Source organism: Scatophagus argus, chromosome 1 (genome assembly GCF_020382885.2).
Source record: "Scatophagus argus isolate fScaArg1 chromosome 1, fScaArg1.pri, whole genome shotgun sequence".
NCBI classification, from domain to species: Eukaryota; Metazoa; Chordata; class Actinopteri; family Scatophagidae; genus Scatophagus; species Scatophagus argus.
This window is the reverse complement of record NC_058493.1, coordinates 29,815,651-29,825,644: the sequence shown is the minus strand read 5'-3', so window position 1 is coordinate 29,825,644 and position 9,994 is coordinate 29,815,651.

Genomic DNA, 9,994 nt, shown 5'->3' with positions numbered 1-9,994 from the left:
CTAAGATTGGTGTGGCATGAACAATTTTTCAGTGTCAGATCAGAGTTAAGATGGTAAATCAAAAAGAAGGCTACAGCTACAGTATCTCTGGCAGCATGTGCCCATCATCACAGTGCATGGAGTGCACCTGGCTGAACAGTGTGGAGAAAACATGGAGATCACAGGTGGTGCTGTTGGCAGGAGGAGCAAGGAGAAAAGCTCAGGCAGATATGTTCACCAGCATGGAGATCACAGGTGGTGCTGTTGCCAGGAGGAGCAAGGAGAAAAGCTCAGGCAGATATGATCACCAGCATTGAGGCCAAATGCACCGACTCTCAGAGTTTACAAAAGTGACAAATAATTTGTGTATCTGCCCCATGACTCAGATCCCTGTTGGGAACAGTGCAGCACAGACCAGGACAGGAAGAGACTGAACAAGCTGGTCAGGAGGGCCAGCTCTGTCCTGGGCTGCCCACTGGACTCTGTGGAGGAGGTGGGTGACAGGAGGACGTTAGCCAAGCTGACATCCATCATGGACAACACCTCTCACCCTCTGCATCAGACAGTGGAGGCTCTGAGCAGCTCCTTCAGCGGCAGACTGCTACACCCTCAGTGTAGGAAGGAGCTACAGCAGCTCCTTCATTCCCACTGCTGTTAGACTGTACAGCTCAACAGTCTAGTCCTCTTTTCCTCCTTATCCTTACAGAACTGTGCAATACTTACCCACAATCACCACCTTCCACCACTATGCTGTTATGTGTACAACCTGTATAGAAGTATATTGTACAGTACTTATTTTAAAACTGTTAATTTATAACTTTTTATTTTTGAAACTCTTTTGCACAATTTTGCTTTTTGCACTCTATTCTGTTCTTGTTAGCTGATGACAAGTGAATTTTCCCACTGCTGGATCAATAAAGTTCATCTTATTCACTCCAGAATTTACACCCTTCCACCAAGTTTCATGAAAGCAGGTCAGTAGAATTTCTGTAACCTTGCTGACAAACAAGCAAACAAACCAAACTGATGCCACAGTTCATTTCTTTTCTAACCTGACATTAATATTTGTTATTCAAGCAGATAAAAATCTGTTTTGTTCAAACATAATAAATTCATTTCAGTCTGTTTAAACATGGTGAGAATAGAAGTCAGGTTGACACCTGGCCAAACGCTGATAAACCTTCTGGTGCCTTTATCCTCATCAAGAACAACAGAGAGAGAGAGAGTAAAAACAGTGGAAATATTCTTTATCAGAGCTCACAAATCATGTGGTGACACTCCACCCCCCCATCCCCCAAGCCCCACCCCCAGCTACACCCAGACCACCCAGACACCATCACTCAGACTAACCACTGTTTTAGTTTTACGAGACTGTTTTTAAATGAACCTGTTGTGTTACACAGAATCACATTCCAGAGTAAAAAACAAACACTGAAATGCATCAACATTTTACTGAAACACTGAAACTGTCAATCACACACAGTTCAAACCTCAGAGACAGCAAATCACCAGCTGAACTAGTAATCCAGGAAATGGACTGGAAACTCTAACACTGGTGTGTTCAGGAGACATGGTGGTTTGGTCTGATGTCTTAACTCAGTGTTGACCTTTCAGTATTTAACCATAAACACTGCATTTATAAATATTAGTTTTGTAGACTATGGTCCTGCTAAAATCTATATTGCTTGGCTTTATATTACATGTAACTTTTACCTTCCTCTCTTATGGTTGTGGTTATGCAGCTGGTGGAAAAACTATCACTTCCCTTGAGTAGTTATAAAATACTTCTCATACTACAAATGTACTACTTGCTATCTGAAATATAAAAATGTTCCTTACAATCTGAAGCCACCACAGGTCAGACTGCAGAGACTTGTGCACTCATGTCTGTGACTTCTGAAAATTTTCCTGATGCTGAAGCCCTGAGTGAGCTGAGATCCTTCAGTGAGATGGTGCTAATCAGAGGCATGTTTGTGTTGATACAGTGCAGATGTGAACAGAGATGGGGAAAAAAAATCTGAGAAACCACAAAGTGGAAAACACGTGTGTTATAGGTGCTGTGTTGTGGTTAGGTGTCTGCTGGGTGCTGGGAAAACTGATGCAGATGATGTAGATGCAGAGAGACCAATAAGCAAAACAACATCTGACTGCATCCTCCTCACACTCTGCCACTGTTTCACCATCACAGTTTATTAAAGTATTCATTCATCGCGACTACACAACAACTCCAACTGAAATTCACATGCACATTAAACAGCTTCATGCACAGCTCCTCTGCCTGTGGGGGAATTGAACCAGCACCCTTCATGTCACAAGATGATGTCTCATCTAACATGAGAAGTCTTTATTGTGTGTCTGTACTCTTTCATCCTCCGTTGGCTGACAACAGGCTGACAAGCTGAAGAGCACAGTGATAGTTAAGATGAGGGATTACAGCTTGATTCAGTCTGTTTGTCTTCAAAGAGTATAAAGTGGGAGTTGGATGAGATCACTGTTAACATTCCTGATGTTAATGTAAACAACAGACCCTGAACGTAACGTGCTGTCAGTCTTATTTTTTCTGTGGTGAAATGATGGAAACTGTCTGCTGTGTTGTCTGTGTTTCCATCAGTTAATGAAAACCGTTTGCTTTATCTGTGAGGACCACAGAATGTATAATAAATAGTGGATGGAGACACTGTTATGTCACCCACTATTTTTGATGCTTGTGTTTGATATTACAGCTGCCACTATCTTGTTTTGTTGTAGCCAGAAGTGACCATATTTGGACGAAATGGTGGAGGTGGAGAAGACATCCTGACTGGTTGTGACTGTGAATCTGAAGACAAGCTATGATGGTGACTTGTCAGACACAAGGTACCTCCACCCTGAAGCATATGTCCATTTTATGGTTTATTTTACTTCAAATAATTTACAAAATGAATATCATGCTGTATTAAAGAATACTTGAAACCAGCAACTAGACTCATTAGGACACTACTGAGATCATAAATCAAATTTAATTAAAGAGTTCGATGTGGACCTGCTCTAACTGGAAAGTGTCATTTTGGTCTTTTGTGAATTGGTGCTATATAAATAAACTGAAATGAATTGAATTGAACTGAAAAGTCAGCTCATTTTTCTTACAGACATACAGTGACTTTTCTGAAACCAATGGAGTTGTCACCTGCTGGACATTAGGAAGAATGCACGGCACTTTTCAGACTAGACTAACTTTTGTTGACAGTTTAAATTTCTAGCTCTGAGCAACACACTGTGAACTCTTCACAGCTGTTTGATGCATTCATCATGTAGAAATCAAAGGGTTTGCTGGTGTGATCTGCAGCATCTTCTGAACATACCAACATCAGTGGCTTATCCTGCACTGACCAACTGGATCACAATAGACACACAATAGAAATAGAAAAATTAGTCAAATCACTCAATTGTTTCACTCTGGTTTCATGGCCGTGGGATATGGGGGTGTAGGTTTACTGCGTGTCTCTGTACCCTGAATGGGAGTTAGGGGGATGACGTCCTGCCTACTGCTCGTTCACCTGTCCAGCCTGCAGGTGATCACCTGGCAGTCAGAGGTCAGATGAAAACTGTAAACCAGCCCAGGATGAGGACAGTCACAAAGGCACACAGACAGACTTCTGTTTTCTCAGTTTGAACCTGGTCCCTGAAAGAAACAGCCACCAAACATTTTACATTTTGTATGTCGTTTCCTGTGACTGCAGTTGCAGATCTTCACACATCTCAAATAAGACTGAATAATCTTAGTTCTCTCTGTTATCTGTGCATCAGCTGAACTCCCCCTGCAGGGTTCAATAAAGTTTCCCCTAATCTGTTTAAGTGCAGTTGTAAAACCACAGAAGAAGTCCTGAGGGTCTCTTCTGGTTGATTTGTTTGTGATGGCTTCCATCAGGCAGGTTAAATGTCATAGAAAAAAGAATGTGAGATGCAGTTACATGGAGTGAACTGACATTGTTCAGTCTGGATCCCAGCCTTGTTCTGATTCTGTCTGATGGGTTTTAGGCCGCTCTGTGTTCTGAAAAAAAGAAAAGATAAATAGTAGTAAAAGAACATTAAATTACATTTTTTACTTGAATTCTTGTATGAATCAGTTCAGTGTTCAAAGAGCTAAGAAGTGACAACAGGTTGTAATTGCATGTGTTACAAACATCAGAGATGTGCAAAACGCATCAACAAGTATTTTGTTCATCAAATGTGTCAAAAATAAATAAATAAATACCTTTTCTTTTCTAAAACCAAAGATTGTGAAAAGACTTGTTATAGTTTTTTCTACAAGAAGGAATAAAATGACATCTTAAATAATGTATTTTACGCATTTCTTTTTTTTTTTACAAATTACATCTTAGTTAGGTCGGTTCCTTCTAGCAGCTTGGGTGACTTTTCCCAGCAGGCTGAGCAGTGATACCTGATACCTGCAGCACCCTCACAAACCACCTTCACTCATTATTATTGATGGATAATTTATTCTGTTCATGCAAAGGACTGAACAACTCTTTCTTCTGTTTCAATAAAATCAGAGCGTTCTCCAGCTTTATGTTCAACAGGAGAACAGATCGTGAATCAGAACAGATGTTGCTGTGATTCAGTGTGCACTTGTGGATATGTAACACACACTCCTGTGATGCAGGTTGAACTGGCTGGTATCAACCATGGTTTTCAGGAATGTTTGGGAACGTGCAGCTGTGGAAAGCAGGTCAGGAATCATAGACTTTGCTGCTTTACCAGAAACATGACTGCCACAAATTTTTCAACAGCAGAGGTGAAAACATTCCTGTCTGACTGACAGATGGATTTCAGCAGGAGAAGGAATGAAGCAAGAGGTACATAAACATGAACATTGTCAGCTGTAGTGATGACAGACAGATGCTTTAGTGTAGCACTGCCATAATGTATTCTATTACAAGTAAAAGTCCTGCATGAAAAATGTTAATTTAGTAAAAGCACAAAAGTCAATAATATCCAATAATATAAAGCCAATAATATCAAACATAACAGTACATAATATATTCGATTCAATTCAATTCGGTTTATTTATATAGTGCCAATTCACAACAAAAGTTATCTCATGACACTTTCCAATTAGAGCAGATCTAAACCAAACTCATAATATTATAATATACATAATAGTTTAACAAAATGACTTCTGTCAGTGTTAAACAATCATATATTATTAAAAATACTTCCACCAATGCATTAATGTGTAAATAGCAACCTACAATTTTTTTATTTAATTTATTATTTTTTCAGTGGTGTACTTTAATAATGCATCACATTTTATTACAATATTGTATGCAAAACCTCAAATAGTAACTTCAGTAACTCATTGTGCAATAATCCCCCACCTCTTAAGTGCAATAGTAATAACTTCTTACCGCTTATAATTTAGGTAATTGTGCAGTACTGTGAATACCATGTGTGTGTGTATAATTTATTTTTTTCAAAATTAGTGTGAATATCCTCCTATTTGTACCTTCATTTGCCATCCTTGTGCTCCTGTGACACTGAGAATTTCCCCACTGTGGGACAAATAAAGGTTCATCTTATCTTATCGCAATAACTGCAGCTGTCAAATGTACAAAGAAGCATAAAATGGAGATAATCTAGTTAAATGCCAAACTTCAGTGAATGAGATTTGTTACCTGTGAAGTAAATTAACTAGTAGTGGATAGTTTGGATTAGAGGTTTGGACCTCTGGGGGAGGGGGTTACCATTTAGGTCTGTAAAATTTCCTTAAAAACAGCAGAGAAAAACATTGGCTGAAGTTGACTTGGTCATAACTCAAGTGCATCCATTGATGCTGGGTCACAACAAAATTTTGGTTTAGTTTGTTTTAAGAGGTCACAAGGACCCTGACTAGAATCAGAATCAGAAAAGACTTTATTGCCATGTAAGTGAAGAGGTTTCACATTACTAGGAATTTGTCTTGGTGATTGGTGCATACATAGAACATAACAGTAACATATAATTGAAGAATAAAATAAAATAAAAAATAAAAATAAAATAGAGTAAGGTAACACAAAATAAAATAAGTGAAATAAATATTTTTCTGGAGGTAGTTCAAAAGTAAGGTGCAGGGTGGAGTATAGTGCAAGTGGGTGAGGTAGACAGTGCAAATGAACAGCAGGTGGACAGCGAATGAGCAAAATCAATTGCTAAGGTGCAGGGCAGCATGTTAGTCAGTTAGTCAGACTAGTAGGAGTTTCTCTCCACCAGCAGGTGAAGGGTCACAGAACAAGTTAACACCAATCCAATTTGAGATATCAATTGTCTCTAATGAGGTCCAACAAGAAGATCAGAAGCTCTGCTGTCTGTTCAGCAGAATGACCCAAACGGTTTGTACTCTGTCTGATCGACAGGCGGAGTTTCTGGAGTTCCCAGTCAGCTGCAGGTTAAGACATTTATGTGAATGTGTTGATCCAGTTTAAGTTGAATGTCTTTGAGCAGAAAGAGCTTCATGTTTAGTCTGAGTCAGCTGGTAATCTAAACTAAGCGAACAGTCAGTGGGGGGTGGAGAACATACCTGGGGGCCTAAAGTTGTTCTGCTTTTTCCACCCAGCACCGTAACCTCCCCCACCCTCTCAGCTCGCCCTCTCTTTGTTTATTTTACTGCCTTTTGGATCTTTTCTTTCCCCACAGAGAAGGAGCTGTTGTGGCTGCTGCCACTGAAGTTGAGTTGGGTAGTCTGAACCCAGCAGAAGATCATCACTGGTGAGGGTGATGATCTTCTCTTCATCATCAGTCAGAGCAGCAGGGAGGAGAGCAGCAACAAACAAATTTTATATCATATCCAAGTTTCATGTTTTGCTTTGCTTTGTGGTGCAGTGGTTAACACTGTCGCCTCATAGCAAGAGGGTTCCAGGTTCGAATCCCGGTCTGGGCTCTTCTATGTGGAGTTTGCATGTTCTCCCTGTGCCTGCGTGGGTTTTCTCCGGGTTCTCCGGCTTCCTCCCACAACACCAAAAACATGCACATTAGGTTAATTGGCTGCTCTACATTGCCCCCTAGGTGTGACTGTGAGGGTGTGTGGTTGTTTGTCTTTGTGTGTTGGCCCTGCGATTGACTGGCGACCAGTCCAGGGTGAACCCCGCCTCTCGCCCGTAGTCAGCTGGGATAGGCTCCAGCTCCCCCGCGACCCTGACGGATAAGAGGTATAGAAAATGGATGGATGGATGTTTTGCTTATTACATCCAGCTCAGATCTCAACAGCACCACTAAACCACCAAATCCCCTTAACAGCACCATCAATGCAAACTAACCCCATCACCAAACCCAACCATCACTAAACCAAATGTCAGTTGTTGTTTGTTCCCAGCTGAAAGTCCACTTACTAGTTTCTGTTTCTGACTGTGTGGGACAGCCTTCTCTGCTTGGCCTCAGGCAGCTGGAAGTCATTACCCCACCGCCTTACCTCCCTACACCCCCATTAAAGACTGACTGTCTTCTTTTCAGCGCTTTATATATTCATTCAGGACCCACAACCAGCAGACTTTGAGCCAACTGTGTTGCCTGAAACAAGCAGGTTTACTGGTTAGCATGAAGAAAGAGAAAAGTGTGCGGCCTCTCCTAGAGCTGTGAAAATGACTTCCAGGTTTGTTTCTGATGCTTAACGTGCATCAGGATGTGAGCTTCACCTCCCACAGATCTGATCTAATGAGTTAAACCTCCAGCAGAGAACTAACACTGGGACTCACTGCTGCTTTTCAACAGTTCCCTGTTGAGCTCCAGTTAATACACTAATAAAACCCAGAACACCAACAACAGGAGCAGCATTTAAAAGAAGGCTGCAGCCACATAATGTGCACAGATAAAATTCCTCTGTTACCCTTGCTGTACTGGTTTAAGACCAGTTTAAAAGCCAATGAAACCAGTTTGACTGAACAAAGAACACTAACTGACTAGAAACAACAAAAGAAAAAAGATCCTCAGTAACAGGGTGCTTGTATTTCTGGTCTTTTTTTAATCAAAAATGGAGGAATGTAACGCCTCCAGATCACATTAGAATTAGGATTTAATGTCTGTAACTTACATCTCAGTCTTTAAGGACACATCATCTCTCAAAAAGCCAAAGAAGCCAAGAGGGACCCTAACTTTAACAGTTTTATATAGAATAACAACATGAATGAAATAAAATCAAAGGCTGAAAAAAATTGTGTTTTAGTCTCAATTCAGGTACTGACCGAGTTACTTTCACTGACACCACTATAACAGGAAAAGTGAAAACACTGAAGTCTAAACTAATAGAGGTAACTGTGAGTCAGACTGAAACCTGAAGGGGAGAAGAGAGCAAGCAAAGAGAGGTCAAACTGCTACACGTTTGACTTCCGTGAATGTTAACATAAACAGGAAGCTCTCTGTCACTCACTAACACCGAATGTTTGATTACAGTGAACGCAGCTCTGCTGTAAACACACCGAGGTCTCAGTAGGTCACTGAATGTCTCACTGTCTGCTGCTGTGTTTAAAGTCTCCCTTTTCTTTCTGAGCAACATGTTGAACAGAAGAGAACCTGATAGTCTGTTTTTGATCGATTGGTTTGTTTAACAGGAATATTATTATTGTTGCTAACCTTATAACCAAGTGTCTTCATCATGTGTCAAAGTAAAACTAGACATTTTAATTTTGTGTACAAAGATTCTATCTGATATCAGAAATGGAACACAGTACTTTTAAAATCTATTGACATATTTCTTGAATATGTATTTGTCAAAACTGAAAATATAAAAACAAAACTATGATAATATTTGAAATGAGGTGTCAATCACAGTGTGACAACCTGAATGAATTGAGTTTCTATTATGCCACTCATCTCATTTAAATGATGAGTAAAGTTAGTCCTGACTTTCAGTTTTTATTGTGTCCCTGCTTTCCTTTATTTGTATTTACAGGTATATTTGTGCCAAGTGCTGGACAGGAGTGTAGGAGCAGACAGACACAAAACCGGTTTTATTTTTGGTATTAGATATATTTTTGTTCAGTGTCGTTACAAGAATGTTCCCTCACTTTTTGTTCTGTAGTTCTTCCTTTTATGCTGAGCTCCATTCACTCATCACCTCTGCACAACATGTCCATCAGGTTCAGGTAGATTAGCTCAGCATTTGGTCCATCACTCAGCTCGTTGGAGTTCTAGAACGCAGTCCTGATGTTTTCTCATAAGGTGACCGTCCACAAATAGAAAACACGTGACCCTCAGTTTTTCTCTCGGCTGAACTTTGAACCACCTGCTGTCATATCTTAGGTAACATTTCCTGCTGCTCATCATGCATTTCCTCCTGTTCATTTCCACACAGGATGTTCAGGGTCAGTTTCAGAGATTAAATTTATGAAAAAGAGACAGAGTTCTTTTGTTTTGTCAGAGTTATCACATTTTCTTCTCCTCTCTTATGTCTGTTGGCTTACAGATTAAGGTTGGGCCTCTTTCCTTCATACATAGTTTTAGTGAGGTTTCATTTTCATAGCAGATTCAGATTTTCAGTGAAAAGTCTCACCAATCCCGCACAAACATGATGCTAATCTAAAAACATTCACTGGTTCAGAGTTATCAAAGTAAACATGGAGGAGAATGAGAAGGAACAAAACAACATCAGGAACACAAATTATGAGACTTCTGTCCATGAATCTGTTGCCCCAGTGCATGTTGGTAGGCTCCCGTCTCACATGCCTCATGTGCTTACAATCACATGATCAGCATTCAGCCAATCAAACCAATCTGATCGTGGTCTCAACTCTATTCATTTTGCCTCGCTTTCAAAATAAGAGCTCAGTATTATTATACGTTTTCACCAGTTGTTGTACTGAAGATGTAACACATTTAGAAGCTTGTCTAATCTGACTGTGGCCTTCATGTAGTGACTGTTGGTGAGTTTACTGAGATGAGTTCTGCTGCAGCTGGTTTTGGTGTTTTGCTTCTAGCCATTCATTAAATCCCTGTATGATTCTGTTGTGTTATTTAGTTTCAAATGGGGGATTTTGGGAGGCACGGTGGTGCAGTTGTTCGCATTGTT